We start from the raw sequence: 17,095 nt of genomic DNA, 5'->3' as shown, positions 1-17,095 counted from the left end.
AGGTGAATCTCAACGAGCGCAGTTGGAACTTGTGGGGCCAACATGTGCTGGCCCTATCCCCTGCTCCCCAGCCCCGCAGTAGCCGTAAAACCAGAGAGGCTGAGACATAAACAGACCATGGGCAGCCTGTGTGCAAAAATAGAACTCTGGCCACAACCTGTAGAGGCGGCCCAGGACCCTGACCCCCTCCCCACAATACACGGCCCAGGAAACAGCCTGCTCTAAGTCAGACTTGCAAGGAATGGGATTGTTTTCATTCTAGGAATCTAAACAGTTCCTTCCGTAACAACCTGCCTCACATGGGCAGGACCGGATGGATAACTGACAGCTTCCCTAAATTTTGTCCCCACGTCCACTTCAGGGCCAATCAGAGAAAGCCAAATACACTCATCATGTGGGCTACCCCAGGCCCACGGCCCCAGCAGGCACTCTGGAGGCTTCCTGTCTCCCAGCAGAAAGCCCTCTCGTCCTCTGCCTGCCTTTGTGTGTGTGTTTGTGCATGCTCGTGTGTGCACACTCAGTCATGTCCAACTCTTTGTGCCCCCATGGACTGCAGCCCACCAGGCTTCTCTGTCCATGGAGTTTTCCAGGCAAGAATACTGGAGCAAGCTGCCATTACCATCTCCAGGGGACCTTCCTGACCCAGGGATCGAACCTGTGTCTCCTGCATTGGCAGGCAGGTTCTTTGCCAGCTGAGCCACCTGGAAAGCCCTGCCTGCCTTTGAGTCTTTGCAAACACAAGTAATGGCAGCTGGCTCTCTTTCTACAGCCAGCTCTGAGTAGGTAGGTTTTTGGTTTTTTTTTTTAGAGATGTTTAAAACATAACAACTTGCACTTAAGGACTTCCCTTGAGATTCAGTGGTTAGGACTCCACTTTTCCAGTGCATGGGGTATGGGTTTGATTCCTGGTTGGGGACTAAGATCCCACAAGCCTCTCAGAATGGGCAAAAAAAAAAAAAAAACAACTCTTACATTTATTAATAATTACACTACCTATTCCTAAATATAGCTGAATATAATTCATAATATGGAATGGACATATGTGTATGTGTGTCTGTTATTATCTGTCTATACTATCTACTTATTGTATGCTTTAATGGATATGAATAAATAGGCTTTGCTCTTCTTATTGGTTGGTCTTTCTTGATTTCCATAAAAATAACAGCCCATGTTCCCAGCAGGGGAAAAACAAATCTTCATGAAGAATTATCATCTTTTGACCTATCTGGTAACTAACTCCCTGAAAGACAAGCTCAAAAGATTTATCCTTACTTCCTGACTTACACCTTGGCCCCAGGGCTTAAGCCACCATGTAGGGGGCATTTGTCAAAAATATTCACAGACAAATTGTTGCTGCCTAAGGCAATGGCACCTCACTCCAGTACTCTTGCCTGGAAAATCCCATGGATGGAGGAGCCTGGTAGGTTGCAGTCCATGGGGTCAAGAAGAGTCGGACAGGACTCAGCGACTTCACTTTCGCTTTTCACTTTCATGCATTGGAGAAGGAAATGGCAACCCACTCCAGTGTTCTTGCCTGGAGAATCCCAGGGAAGGGGGAGCCTGGTGGGCTGCTGTCTATGGGGTCGCACAGAGTCGAACATGACTGAAGCGACTTAGCAGCAGCAGCAGCAAGGCAATAGTTAACACCTGGGGCAAAGGATATGTGTGCTAAATCATGTCAGTCATGTCTGACTCTGTGGGACCCTACGCACTATAGCCTGTCAGGCTCCTCTGTCCATTGGTTTCTCCAGGCAAGAATACTGGAGTGGGTTGCCATGCCCTCCTCCAGGGGATCTTCCTGACCGAGGGATCAAACCCGCATCTCCTACGTCTGCTGCATTGGCAGGCATCTTCTTTACCACCAGCGCCACCAACCAAAAAGCTTTCTTCCTTTTCTTGGAGAATGGTATTAGAAATCAACATCTGGGTGCTGGGCATGCCCATTGCTACTGGGGTTTGGACCTGGCTGGAGAAGTTGTAGGTGCAGCCCACTGGATACCGGATAGGTTTGCTGGTTTCTCCTTGTCAGAACGGGTCTGCGGTCACAGAGCTAGCAGAAAGCTATCCTCCAGAGGTCCGGCTGAGAATAGGTAGCCATCAGCTATGAGTGACCAGGCACACAGGCATGCAGAGCGAGTGGGGCTAGCGGGGATCCTCCAGGGTGCAGGTGGACCAGGTAAGACATGGTGAGGGACCAGAAGGTGAGAAGAAGGAATCAGCATGCTGGTGGGCCAGGAGGCACGGAGAGCGTGGTGTCTGTACCAGGTGGACCACAGGGAAACTGTCACCAGGCCAGGCTGCAAGGCTGCTGAGTGGCCATGTGTTCTCAGTACATGCTGGGGACAGAGCGCCACCCTACCGACCCATCACAGCCGTGGCAGGCAGGAGAGCTCCTCGTCATGTGTCCCTGTAGCACCCTCTACTGGGGGACTTAACACTGTGTTCACTGGTAGAGGAGAAGGCTTCAAGAATTTTTCCACCACTGCAGAGCTGGTACTGAAGGGTGAATTTGGAGCTGGGAGGGGATAAATTGATCACTGGCATCAATCAGGACAACTCTCTAAATATTCCTGCCTATTAATTCTAACATGAGCTTCAACTGTCCATCAGTTTCAATTCATTGGTTTTGTTCACATCAGGTTCATATTTTCCTGTTTCTCTGCATCCCTGGTAATTTTTGCTTGGATGCATGATACTGTGAATTTCAAGCTGTCACGTGGTAGATACTCTGTACTCCTAGAACTATCCTTAGCTTTGTTCCAGGATGCACTTACACCCCATGTTGGAAACAGATAGACTCTCCCGGGTCTTGCTTCTAAGACTTGTTAGACAGGATCAGGGGCTTCTCAGGTGGTGCTAGCGGTAAAGAATCCACTTGCCAACGCAGGAGATACAAGAGACGCAGGCCAATTCCTGGGTTGGGAAGATCCCCTGTAGAAGGGAATCTCCAGTATTCTCGCCTGGAGAATCCCGTGGACAGAGGAAGGAGCCTGGCGGGCTACGGTCCATAGTGTCGCAAAGAGCTGGACATGACTGAAGCCACTTCGCATGCAGACTGGACCAGAGCCACGCTCAGATCAGGGTAACTATTTCCGTTACTGAGCTAACTCCTCAGTGTACTCTACCCGGTGTCCCAGGAGTCACAACGTCTTCCGGGTTTGGCTGGTGGTAATTGGTGATTCCCAGGTTGATGTGAGCTCCAGGCGCCATTCCCCCTTTGGCTGGTTCAGCTTTGGGGGCTTCCCCACACCCGTGTGCTGGTCAGTGCTCTGCAGAACACTCTGTAGGTCTCCAAGCCTTCCTCTGCGCTCTCCCCTCCCCAGGGCTCTGTCCTGGGAACTCCGGTCTCCCTGGACTCTCAGCTCCATCTCCTCAGCTCCGGGTCCATCGAGCTCTGCTTCAGTCTTCCTTCCTGTGCTGCAAGTGGAAGCCCTCCAGGCAGAGAGCAGGGGCCATGGTGGGGGTCCCCTCTCTTGTCACCCACCTCTCAGAGGCTACTGTCCCCGTTGTCCGGCATGCAGTGTCTTGAAAACTATCTTTCGTATTGCATATATTTTGTCTGGTTTTCTCTGTTGGTGTTCCAGGTGGCTGTGTAAACCTGGTCCCTGTGACTGCACTGTGGTTGGTCGGAGTCGCCTAAAAAGCCCAGCAAACACCCAAGTGGAGATACTGGGGCCATAGTTAGACATATGTATTTGGAGTTGAAGGAAGATGTTCAAGATGGAAGGATAATTTGGGAGTCTTTTAGAAATAGATAGTATTTAGGTCTGTGAGGGCTTCCCAGGTGGCTCTAGTGGTAAAGAACAAGCCTGTCAATGAAGGAGACATAAGAGACGCGAGTTCAATCCCTGGAGAATGGCAATCCACTCCAGTATTCTTACCTGGAGAATCCCATGGACAGAGGAGCCTGGCGGGCTACAGTCCAGAGGGCTGCAAAGAGTTGGACAGGACTGAAGCGACTTAGCATCATGCTTGCAGATCTGTGAGAACAACTGAGATCACCATGGACTGAGTGCAGATCCACAAGAGGATTAAGGACCAAGCCTTGGGTCACTTCAAAGTTTAGAAGGTGGTAAGATGTGGAAGGTCCAGGAAAGGAGACTGAGATGGAGTGACCAGTGAAACAGGAGGAGAAACAAGAGGCTACGATGCCTTGAAAGCTTCACAGAGGTGAGAAAACTGCATTGGAAGTCTCTGATTGGTCAAGTTAGGTGATGTGATAATTGACCACAATGAAATCATTGGTGTCCCTGCAGAAACTATTTCAGAGGAGTGGTGGAGATGCAAGCCTGCCTTGTGTGGCTTCAAGAGAAAACAGGGGTAAGGAGTTGGAGACAGTCAAGTTAGAAAGAGCTTCAGAGGAATTTTCTATAAAGGATAGTGGAGGTCTAGGGTAACCAAAGGGAGACATCGGGGGTTTTCTAGTGAGGGTTTGTTAAGGGTGGGAGGTTTTGCAGTTTATTTGTAGGCTATCAGTAGGAACTGTCCCATTAGAGAGGGAAGCACTGGGGGTGCCAGAGAGAAGCAGAGGGTCGTTGCTTATGGGATGTCCTTACCAGGAGAAGGTGAGGCTTTGGACAGAAGCGTGGCCAGCCCACTGCAGTGCTGGGAAAGGCAGGGCACGTGGACCCGTGTGGGGCATGTGAATATTCCCTGTGTGTGTCAGTGACCAGGAAGCCAGTCATCGGCTGAGTGTGAGGAGAGGGTTTGGGGAGCGCAGGGAGGAGCAGGGCTGAAGAATTCAAGGGCACCTGAGACAGGGCTGGTCCCCCGACCGTGGCCCTGGAAGGCACAAAGGGCCCTTCGTGGGATCAGGGGTTTGTAGGACTGGACACGTGGCCCTTCGCGGGATCGGGGCTTTGTAGGAGTGGACGTGTGCTGAGAAGTTTTGAGCAAGAGAATGCATTTCTTCTCTAAGGCCAGGGCTCAAGGAACTGAGCCTTTTGGGTCCTCACCTTCCTGAAATGAACCCCAGCACCGGGGGCCAGGCTTCCCAACAGCCGCACTCCGGCACCTGCCCCTGCCTCTGCCAGGGGCACTGAAACAGGTAGTTTCTTGATCTACTTTCAGGGTCTCTGCAAGCGTCCCCCTTTTCTTCCTCAGAAGCAGGACAGGCAAGAGTGGATGGAGGCCAAGGGTTGGGTAGGTTTGCAGCCCCAGGAGAGGTCACAGTGCCCACGCCAGGAGGAGGAAACCATGGGAGCGGGCACATGGTGGGGGCAGTGCCCTCGGCCAGCAGGGCCCCTGTCCTGGGTCAAAGGTGGCCGCGTGAAAGCTGTGGAAGAGCAGGATTCTGTGTGAGCAAAGTCACAATGGAAATGCTCCTTGGGAAATTGAGAGCCACTCTTTTACTCAGTCTGTTTTCATTTGGCATCACGTATGTCAAAGAAAAAGTTAAAGCTGGCAGAAATCATTGCGCCAGGGAGGGCAAAGCAGGTGCTATAAATCCACCATGAAAACCAAAGGAGACCCGCCTGGTTTTCCACCCATTGGTGATGGGCCGTGTGCAAGTCCCAGCGGCCCACATTCATGCAGATTGGAGAGAGGAGTGTCAGCGTTAACCAGGCGCCAGAGGACAGAGGGAACCCCGGGGTGCTGCCCATGTGGGCCCAGGTGGGGATTGCCCTCATAACACGCAGGTATGGCTGCCCCACAGGTGGAGCAGGCCCTGTGCCAGGCAGACCTCGCTGTCCCAACTCAACCTTCCCTTCACAAGGGTCTGAGCCTCTCCAAGCCAAAGTCTGCTGTCTTTTCATCTGTGAATTGCTATTTATAATAGTAGCTGCCTTAAGTGAAAAGTGAAAGTGAAGTCGCTCGGTGGTGTTTGCCTCTTTGTGACTCCATGGACTGTAGCCTACCAGGCTCCTCCATCCATGGGATTTTCCAGGCAAGAGCACTGGAGTGGGGTGCCATTTCCTCCTCCAGGGAATCTTCCCAGCCCAGGGATCGAATCCAGGTCTCCTGCAGTGCAGAGAGACGCTTTACGGTCTGACTTAGAGGACCCTTGGGGGAAACATGGAAAACATGATGAGTACTCCGTAAGTGGGTAGCGTTGTCATGAATTACAAGAGTTAAGGATGTCACGAGAAAAAGGAAGCTGTCCTGAAATTCCGTTTATTGTTAACTGAAAAGCAGTCTTGGGTTGTGCCAAAGATGCCTGGGGGCTTCCCAGGTGGCCCAGTGGTAAAGAATCTGCCTGCCAATGCAGGAGAGGCAAGTTTGATCCCTGGGTTGGGAAGGTCCCTTGAAGAAGGAAACGGCCACCCACTCCAATATTCTTGCCTGGGAAATCCCATGGACAGAGGAGCCTGGGGAGCTATATGGTCCATGGGGTCACAAAGAGTCAGACACAAATGAGATACCAAACAACAGCAAAGACGTCTGGGAATTAATTTAACAGTTTGAGGTTTTATGTCTTAGTATCAGTGTCACAGCTGTGACACTGTAGCCAAAGCGTTTTATGAGGGTGGGCCATCCCCACAATGTGACGGCCGTGACGATCGTTGCTCTGGAGAGATCAAAGTTTTCAATGGAGACTCCAACTCATGGATGCGCCATTTCTAGAGACCGACCCAGCAGTGTGAGAAAATAAACAAACTCCCAGAAGCTGTGAATGTTGGATCGCCTTGGGTGAAAACAGTCAGAAGTTCCAGAGAAAATATTTCAAGCTTTCTGGATGTGTTGGAGGAATAGAAAAGTCAAGGACTAGCTGGGAAAGAGGGTGTAGTGTTAAGTAAACTCAGCTGCACAGACATATGGTCGGTTGGTGGAACTGGAGTCAGACCAGATATTACTCCTCAGTGAGGTTCCGCTCTGAAGGAGCCTCTCGTCTACAGATGTGACTCAGGGCTGCCAAGGACAGTCATACAGGTGTGCACTGCACAACTCAGGCCCACCATGATATTGCACATAAGCATACATGGCAAAAGCTTTGGCTGTGGTGCAGCTTTTTGATCTTACCATGACAAATGTCTTTTGCCTTTCTGGGCCAAGTGACTGTGAATCTGAGAGCCTGCCAGGGCACAACCCTGCACGTCTCCCCTGATCCTGACAGGGTGGCACCCCAGAACTCTTCCCCAAGCGTCCTCCCTGCGACAGATTCAAAATCTCCTTGTGGGGAATGTGGCAGGCAGACCCTAGTGCGCCTCAAGTTCATGCCCTGTTTGAACTTGAGAATGGGTGGACTTTGTGACTTGCTTAGAACCCACAGAATATAGGGAAGGGGTGGGGTGTTACCCCCATGACTACAGTAAGATATGCGTCTAAGACTGTCTTACTAGCACACACTGGAGCGTCTCCTTGCTGGCATGATAAAGCAGGAGCTGTATTCTGGAAGTTCACCTAGCAAGGACCCGAGGGGAGCCTCCAGTCGACAGCCAGCAAAATGCAGCATCTTCAGTCACTCAGCTGAAAGGAGATGAATTCTGCCAACAGTCTGGATGAGCTTGGAAGTGGGTCCTTCCCCAGTTAGGCCTCCGCATGAGAAGGCAGCCCAGCTGACACCTGGGTTCCAGGCTGGTGAGATGCTGCAGCCTCAGAGGGCCCAGGGAGGTGGTGCCTGGACTATGACCAGGTAAGAAACGTCCGTTGTTTTCATTGCTGAATTGCAGGTGCTTTCTTACACAGCATTGGATAGCTGATGCAGGGGGTCTGCGCAACACAGCTCAACTGGAATCAGAAAATCGTTGAAAGAGGGGAGACGATGGGATGGATTGGGAGCCTGGGATTGACGCGCATACACCAGTGTGTATAAAATAGATAACTAACAAGAACTGACTGCAGAGCACGGAGAACTCTGCTCAGTGCCCTGTGCTGGCCCAGATGGCAAGGAAATCCAAAACAGAGGGGATACATGTTGATGTGGAGCTGATTCACTGTCCCGTACAGTAGAAACTAACACAGCATTCTAAAGCAACTATCCTCCAATAAAAGTTAATTAAAAAATAAAGAAAGTAGGTGAAAGACACAAGGAAGACACTTTCTTCAGTTGGTAAACGTGCTGTTTTTGGTCAATTATCTGTTTATTTGGAGTGGTGTTGCAGTGAGGATGGAACTGTCATAGGTGAGGTCCCTAAGGGCCACCCTGGGACTCAGAACTGGGCCCAGGAACCTGGAGGAGGGGGGGTGGAGCTGGAAGCTGGCTTGCAGATGAGGGTATTTGACTGGCGCATTCTTGTACCATTAACTGGTGTGAAAGGGGCTGCTGGTACCATTTTTACCTTTTGGACCCAGTTTGGTTTGGTTCGCTTGTTGTTGTTTGGTTGCCACGACTCTCTGTGACCCCACGGGCTCCAGCACGCCAGGCTTCCCTGTTCTTCATTAGCTCCCTGAGCTTACTCAAATTCATGTCCACTGAGTCAGTGACACCATCCAGCCAACTCATTCTCTGCTGCCTCTTTCTCCTTTTGCCTTCAATCTTTCCCAGCATCAGGGTTTTTTCCAGTGGGTCAGCTCTTCACATCAGGTGGCCAAAGTATTAGAAATTCAGCTTCAGCATCATTCCTTCCAAAGAATATTCAGGACTGATTCCCTGTAGGATTGACTGGTTGGATCTCCTTGCAGTCCAAGGGACTCTCAAGAGCCTTCTCCAGCACCACAGTTCAAAAGCATCAGTTCTTCGGTGCTCAGTCTTCTTTGTGGTCCACGGCTCAGCACCAGAGCTAGCTCTGTGTCAGACCAGGGGTAGGTGGTGGGAACGTGGGTGGGGGATCTTGCTACTCGCACACAGTGGGCTGCCCCATCCTTCCCACCCATCTCTCCCCACCCCCAAGCACACACACACACACACTTGTCCAGCCCCTTCCCTGCCTCAGGTGGGGGGTGCACCTCCAACCACAGAGGCCCCCCTGCCACCCCCCCCAGGAGAGCCTCAAGAGACACGACAACAAAATGTCATGTAACGTCCTAGGTGGGATCTTGACTATAAAGAGGACTTAGAGGGAAACCAAGGAGATGTGAATAAAGTATAAACTTTAGTTAATAATGGTCTGTATCCATACTGGCCGTGAGGTCTGTGTTCTTCAAGTTGTGGCCGTATATTTGGAGCCTGGAGCTGTCCTGGAGCTGTGGAGGCCTGGGGCCCTGGTGTGCCTCCTCATCCTTCCCGAGGAGCCCAGGGTGGCTTCCGGGGACCCAGGCTGCCAGGCCATCACGGGCTGAGCTCCAAGTGCAGCTCCAAGGGAACTCTTAGAACAAAGATTCCATCACGCATGGACTGTGTCTCAGCAGCCATGAGGTGAGCTAGCATGATGTGACGTCCCACGCAGAGGGCTTGACTTTCCCAGGAAAGAGGGGCATGTTTGCAAAACCTCTCCATCAGTTTTCTCAGCACCTCTCTCAGACCTTTGATATTTAAGTCATCCTCTTGAACCGCCTCCACACTCATTTTTGCATGGTTTGAAAATTGCTGTGTCAGATATCTCCATTTGACAATCTACAGGGATGATGACTCACAAAGAAATGGTGGGAGAGGACCAGCCACTGTTTCTGTCTTTTTCTAAATAAATGTTTTTACTTCAAGATAGATTTAAATGTACGGAACAGCTACAAAGAGAATGCAGAGTTCCCACATGGCCCACACCATCGCTACTGGTTTTAATGCCTTACATCAGTATGGCACCTTTGTTAGAATCAAAGAGCCAGTATGGACACACATCATTATTAACTAACGTTTACACTTTATTCGGATTTCCTTGGTTTTCATCTAAGTTCATTTGTATAATTTTTTTTAGATTCCGTATTTAAGAGGGGTGTGTGTGTGTGTGTGTGTGCGTGTGTGTTAGTCTCTCAGTCGCGTCCGACTGCTTGTGACCCCATGGACTATACAGTCCATGGAATTCTCCAGGTCAGAATATGGAGTGAGTAGCCTTTCCCTTCTCCAGGGGACCTTCCCAACCCAGGAAATGAACCCAGGTCTCCCGCCTTGCAGGCGGATTCTTTACCAGCTGAGCCACAAGGGAAGCCCTTTGGAAAGTGTGTACACACTCAAATTGGGCAAGCAGAGTGCTATTGTGGCGTGTAATCTATAAATGGGTAAAACGCCTGGGTGGTGATTTGCTCCACAAGACTCCTGTGGGCAGTATCCGCACCAGAGGCTGCCCTGAGGGAACCAGACCCAGACAGCACCAACAACAGTGCGTGTGAATGGAGGCTCCACCAGATGCTGGCGAGTGGGCGACGCAAATGTTCGAAACGGATTACAGAAAGCCTGCCTCCTCTTGCCCCACAAATTCTATTTCTAAACATTTGTTTTAAGGAATAGAATAGGGACATGTGCATCAGAACACTGTTTATAAATATCTGTAAACAAAACAGACAGAACCCCGCCTGTAGAAATTTATAACTGTGTAGTCATTTTGTTAAATTACATCTTAAAAATTGAAGACTTCGTTTACAAAACTGTACAGGCCCCCCTCCTTTTTTTGGTTTATCTGTCATCCATGTGCTCAGTCACATCCGACTCTTTGTGACCCCATGAGCTACAGCCCTCCAGGCTCCTCTGTCCATGGGATTCTCCAGGCAGGAATACTGGAGTGGGTTACCATCTCCTTCCCCAGGGCATCTTTGGACACCAGGGATTGAAACAGTGTCTCCTTTCTCCTGGCAGGTGGGTTCTTTACCACTAGTGCCAGCTGGGGAACCTACCACCCGTGTATCTAAGTACAAATTGAAGTTTAGAAGACTATATGCAAAACCTGTGTTAAAATTACCTGAATGGTAAGAATAAAGACTATTTTTCTTTTGTTTACCTGTATTTTCTACAATGTGCAGATTACTTCCATAGTAAAAGTGATTTATTACTGGCACGACAATGCGAAATAGAGGGATACTGCTATGTTAAACGCCTAACAGCACAGGACTGGCTGATGAGGTTGCGATTCACTGTTACTAATTCAGTTCAGTTCAGTCGCTCAGTTGTGTCTGACTCTTTGCAACCCCATGGACTGCAGCACGCCAGGCCTCCCTGTCCATCACCAACTCCTGGAGCGTGCTCAAACTCATGTCCATAGAGTTGGTGATGCCATCCAACCATCTCATCCTCTGTCATCCCCTTCTCCTCCCACTCTCAAGAGTCTTCTCCAACACCACAATTCAAAAGCATCAATTCTTCGGTGCTCAGCTTTCTTTACAGTCCAACTCTCACATCCATATATGACTACTGGAAAAACCATAGCTTTGACTAGACGGACCTTTGCTGGCAAAGTAATGTCTCTGCTTTTTAATATGCTGTCTAGGTTGGTCATAGCTTTACTTCCAAGGAGCAAGCGTCTTTTAGTTTCATGGCTTCAGTCACCATCTGCAGTGATTTTGGAGCCTAAAAAAATAAAATCTCTCACTATGTCCATTGTTTCCCCATCTATTTGCCATGAAGTGATGGGACCAGATGCCATATCTTAGTTTTCTGGATGTTGAGCTTTAAGCCAACTTTTTCACTCTCCTCTTTCACTTTCACAAGAGGCTCTTTAGTTCTGCTTCACTTTCTGCCATAAGGGTGGTTATCTGTTACTAATTCAGTTCAGTTCAGTTCAGTTGCTCAGCTGTGTCCGACTCTTGGCGGCCCCATGAACCGCAGCACGTCAGGCCTTCCTGTCCATCACCAGCTCCCGGAGTCCACCCAAACCCATGTCATTGTGTCAGTGATGTTGCTAATTACAGTCAGTCAACTGGATATGGATTTCTTGAGTGCCGACCATTTGCTGGGCACTGTTTTAAACACTAGGAAGTCTTTAGCTGTTCTTTGCTGTACATGTGACTGAGCCTTTAGTTAAAAAAGAAAGGGGTCGCAATAAGTGAGAAAAAGCAAGGAGGGGTCCTGGGTAGATGGCAGGCGCTCTGACTCAGAGGAAGGGTCGCTTCCCGTTTTGCCCCAACTCTCCCCCGCCGCGCGGCTTCCGACTCGCTAGCGCCTCTAGCGGTAGGCTGAACACTCGCGGCAGCGTTTCCTCCCTTTGTGAAACCAGGCAACCGCCAGCCAGGCATGGTCTCAACTGCAATCGTTTTCTTTCCACTCCCTAGCCCTCCAGTGAGCCACGTCAGGACCCAGCCAGTGGCAGCTAGGTGTCGTTCAGGCCAATGAATGGGTAGGAAAGACGCTCAGGCACAGGTCACAGTTAGGTGAGTGCTGATCCAGCCGGTCTCTCCTGATCTGTTAAATCATTTTCAGGCTGTGCATGACCTTCTGCAGGGCCAGGACTTGAAAACTAGAAAGCAGTTATCTTCTTAAAAGCACAAGGAAGGGAACAATGGATTGTGAAAGTCCTCCATCCAAACCCAATAGAAATTCACTGTTTTATTAGTACCAGTTTTTTTTTTGGGGGGGGGGGAGGGGGGTGGAATTGCTGTAATTGAAAATTGGAGATTGAGAAGAAGGGTGATGGAAAGGACTTGGGTTTGGATGAGGAGCTGGGGGGCCTAATAGGATGTGGGGGCTGAGTGAAGCAGCAAGGGGTAGGGGGCTGTGGGAGGGGGTCTGCCTGGCCCCTGACTCCTGAGCTACACAAACATTCCTCCCTTGGACATGCCGCCTTATGTTCCCAAAGTTTAAGGACAGCTTGTTCTGGTTGAGGGGCCAAGCATCCATCCTTCCTGGGGGCACAGGCGGCTGAGAGGCAGGGAGACTTACAAAGAGGTGGCGTGGAAGAACCAAGAGGCCTCCCAGTCTCTTCCTCCAGGCAAGATGTAGAGCCTTCTCCTCAGGGAGAAAATACCTGCTGGGTCATGGAGAGCCAGGGCACCTCGCGGGGCTGCAGAGGCCTGGATGGGGCTCCCCACGTTGGTCTCCATCCCGTGGCTTCCCAAAAGGATCAGTCATGAGGCTGCTGTGTGTGTGGGGGGTGCGCCCCCAGGGGCAGAGGTGGCCCAGCAGGACTTGGGGATGTAGGGGTATGAGTCCTGCAGAAGGGAGCCCACCTGGAGATGCACACACCCAGTAATGACCCACACTTCCTTGCCCTCACCCTCCTGGAGCCCCCAGTTCCTGACTGGTCTCCTTTCTCCTGAACCAAGGGAGCTGGCACAGGTGATAGAACTGGGGGTCTGGGAGCCAGCAGGCCCCCGGCTTCAGACCCGGGGTCCAGCACCCACACTCAGGGCAGCTGCTCCTGTGCCCCGGCTTCAGACCCGGGGTCCAGCACCCACGCTCAGGGCAGCTGCCCCTGTGCCCCCGGCTTCAGACCCGGGGTCCAGCACCCACGCTCAGGGCAGCTGCCCCTGTGCTGGCATCTCCTTGTGCCTCAGTCCCCTTATCTGAGAACTGGACCCCACCTTCAGGGCTGATGAGGCTAGAGGAGCAGAGGTGAGTCGAGTGAGCATCCCTGACAGCGGCTGGACACAAGCTCGGTGCTTGCCCCACGCCTGGCCTGCTGCGGGTGGCTGGCCGGCATCTCTCGCCCTCACCCTCAGGAAGCAGGCCCAGGCTGCCCTTGCCCGCCCTCCTTCCCTCCCCTCACAGCAGGCTGGTTCTGCCGGCATCTCTTTAATATTCTCTAACAGTCTTCCTCTTCTCCCTGCTGTCCTGATGGTTGACCCAGTTAACTCAAGAAAAATATCTGTACTTTTCCCTCCTCTCTCCTTAGCCCTTCATTTCTTTGTTCTGTTTCTAGCCGCCCCCCCCCCACACACACACAAAAAAAACATGATTGTGCAGAAACACAGGCAACAGGCAAGAAGGGAACTACCTATTTTTCAAAAAATGAGACAAGGTGAAAAGTCTGTGTTGCCAAGCTGCCAATGCCCTTGAACGCAGCAGCTCCGGGGACCTCTTAAGAATCCCACCAAGACCCTCCCCTGCCCCTGCAGCCTTGCTCTCCCCCAGCACGAATGTGTGATGCATCTTAAAGCAGGTTTTTATTCGATCTTGTGATGTTTCTGTAGCAATTGCCTTGCTACAATGCTGTTTCCTACGACTTTTCATGGTGAATTACAGCCCTTTCATTCCATCACAGCTTAAACTGGTTGCTGTGGTCCGCTGGTAAAGCTGACCACCACCTGAGTGGCAGTTCAGTGGTTGGGGAAGGTGGGCTCTTGTGAGTGCTGGGCTGTGTGCCCTCGCTGCAGTTCATGTGTGAAGTCTTGGTCCCCAGCTGTTCAGAATGTGGCTAAATTTGGAGATGGGGTCTTGAAGGAGGTAATAAGGTGATGTAAGTCCACTGGGGAGGGTCCTAACTCCACACAACTGGTGACATAAGGAGAGGAGATTAGCACACGGTTATGCACAGAGGGATGGCCACGTGAAGATGACCATCTACAAGCCGAGGAGGGCAGCCTCATAAGAATCCAACCCCATGACGCCTTGATCTTGGATTTGCAGCTTCTAGGACTGGGAGAAAATACCCTTGTGCTATTTAAGCTGCCCAGGCCCTGGTGCTGTGCTATGGGAGCCCCAGCAGACTGATACAGCTCTGCTCTACACCAAATGCGGTGGACCCCAGCAGTGGGGGGCCGTCCCTAACGTCACCCCTTGAACTGTCATCGTCATCATGATGCTTGTCCCTTCCACACACCCCCTGCCCTCCGTGCACTGGGGCTGGGACCACCTGAGAGACAGAAATAGATGCCCAGGACGGGCATTCACGCACACCCACAGTCCTCGGCGCCCAGATCCTTCATGAGGACGCAGCACCATGGCCAAGTTAAAGAGCACGTAGGAGGCGTAGAACACAGGGCTGAGAGCTGTCTATGCGACTCCCCAGAGTACCTACAGCCGTCCCTTTGCATGTGAGGAAAGTGAGGCCCAGAGGGGCCGAGTACCCTGCCTCATCAGTTTTACTGCACAGCTGGGATTCAATCCGATCGCAGGCAGTTTGGTGCCATCGTCTCTATGCTGTGTGTGCTAAGTCACTTCAGTCGTGTGCAACTGTGCAACCCTATGGACTGTAGCCCTCCCGGCTCCTCTCTCCCTGGGATTCTCCAGGTGAGGACTGGAGCGGGTTGCCATTTCCTCCTCCAGGGGATCTTCCCAACCCAGTAATCCAACCCACGTCTCCTGGACTGGCAGGTGGGTTCTTTACCACTAGTGCCACCTAGGAAGCTGTTTTCTTTTTCAACATGGACTCTTTCTAGCAAGGAGAGGGTGCCAGGATGATAGTCCGAGTAGCCTCCAAGTGTGACCTTGGGCAGCCTGGGTGGACACTAGGATGCAGCTGCCTTTGTGATGATGGTCTGCACTGACCTGCAGGGACATCCCCCCCACCTGCCTCCTGCCCCGACTCAGAGAACAGTCAGGGAGCAAACCATCTGGCCTCCTGTGAATGAGTGTGTCTGTTGGGAAGGGGATTCATCTGAGGGGTGGCCATCCGCAGCCCAGCGGTTGTGGCTAGGGTGGGTGAGTGGGGACTGCTTTTAAGGTTATATACAGCAAACTGTTCCTTAGGTTGCCATCAACCTGCTGTCCTTTCTCCCTGTTGAGAGACCCGAGTAAAGATGGGCAGGGAAGCCACCAGAACTTGGCTCAGGTGGTAAAGAGTCTGCCTGTGATGCAGGCAGGGAAGATGGGCAGGGAAGCCATCAGAGCTTGGCTCAGGTGGTAAAGAATCTGCCTGCGACGCAGGAGACCCGGGTCGATCCCTGGATCAGGAAGATCCCCTGGAGCCCTGGAGAAGGCAGTGGCTACCCACTCCAGTATCCAACAAACCTGTTACTTTGAGGTTTTTTGGACATCATCATATGATCTACATATAATGGGCTTCCCAGGTGGCTCAGTGGTAAAGAATCCACCTACTAGTGCAGGAGGTGCAGGAGAGGTGGGTTCAAGCCCCGGATGGGCAAGATCTCCTGGAGAAGGAAATGGCAACCCACTCCAGTCTTCTTGCCTGGAGAATCCCATGGACAGAGGAGCCTGGTGGGCTGCAGTGCATGGGGTTGCACAGAGTCGGACACGACTGACACAAAAGACAGGCAGCCTCCCAGCCCCTCTCAGCACATGGTTCCATGAAGAAGAAACCAAAGTCAGATCCAAGTTCACCTCCAAAAATAGCCTTGGAAAGTACCACAGATCTTTCCTAAAGTTATTCTGCAAGGAACCAAAGAGCAGTTATGCTCATAAAAGAGACAAAAGTGGCTTAAAACATCTTTCCTCCCTCAAAGGCCCCCAGCCACAGCCCGCCTCCAACTCCCTCCACAAACACGTAGGTCCTCTGGCCAGGAGCCTGCTCTCCGGTGCTTAAACACAGTCCTTGGGATGTGGCTGATGACGATAAGGGATAACCTTTTCCGAGCACAGAAACTGATCAGAGAGTGAAGAAGCTGCTCAGAGCCACACAGCTTGGACAGAGGTCCAAGCAGACCCCAACAAGCTGGAGTCTGGCCCTGGGATGCCCGAACCACGGCTCTGAACAGATTTCCATCCCGGCGCCTGCGACCTGGAGCTCTTCTTATAAGAAGAGAAGACACAAAGACACACAGAGAACATAGTGAAAGTGGTGGGCCAAGCTGGGGAACACTGAGGGATGCCCAGGATGACCAGAGGCCAGAAGGAGTCTCCTCTGGAGCCCTCAGCGAGACTGTGGCCCTGACAAGACCTTGATCCTGGGATCTCTAGCCTCCAGAAAACTGTGAGGGAACACATTCTGTGTTAAGCCACCTAGCTCATGGAAATTTGCTAAAGGCAGGCCTAGGAAATGACAGTTGTCCCTCAGTGACCACGAAGGATGGGGTTCAGGACCCCTGCACGCCCCAAGATCTGCAGAGGCTCATATCTGGTCCTCCATATCCGAGGACGCAGAAGGGCCAGCCATAATAAGAAAGTCATTTGTTTTTGCTTACATGATTATTTATAAGACAATCTCAAACAAATAATACAAAAATTCCACTTCGGTTTTTCAGTTCTCACTAAGCACCTTATTTGCTGGTGTTGGGTTCTTTGCCCTCAGCCCTGTGAATTGCAAACACAGATCAGTCCTGGGTGTTCATTGGAGGGTCTGATATTGAAGCTGAAACTCCAATACTTTGGCCACCTGATGTGAAGAGCTGACTCATTTGAAAAGACCCCGATGCTGGGAAAGATTGAGGGCAGGAGAAGAAGGGGACGACAGAGGATGAGATGGTTGGATGGCATCACCAACTCAATGGACATGAGTTTGAGCAAGCTCCGGGAATT

The sequence above is a fragment of the Bison bison genome, unplaced genomic scaffold, assembly GCF_000754665.1.
Source record: "Bison bison bison isolate TAMUID 2011002044 unplaced genomic scaffold, Bison_UMD1.0 scf7180017864475, whole genome shotgun sequence".
NCBI lineage: Eukaryota > Metazoa > Chordata > Mammalia > Artiodactyla > Bovidae > Bison > Bison bison.
The sequence above is the reverse complement of the archived record's forward strand: the minus strand, read 5'-3'. Positions refer to the sequence as shown.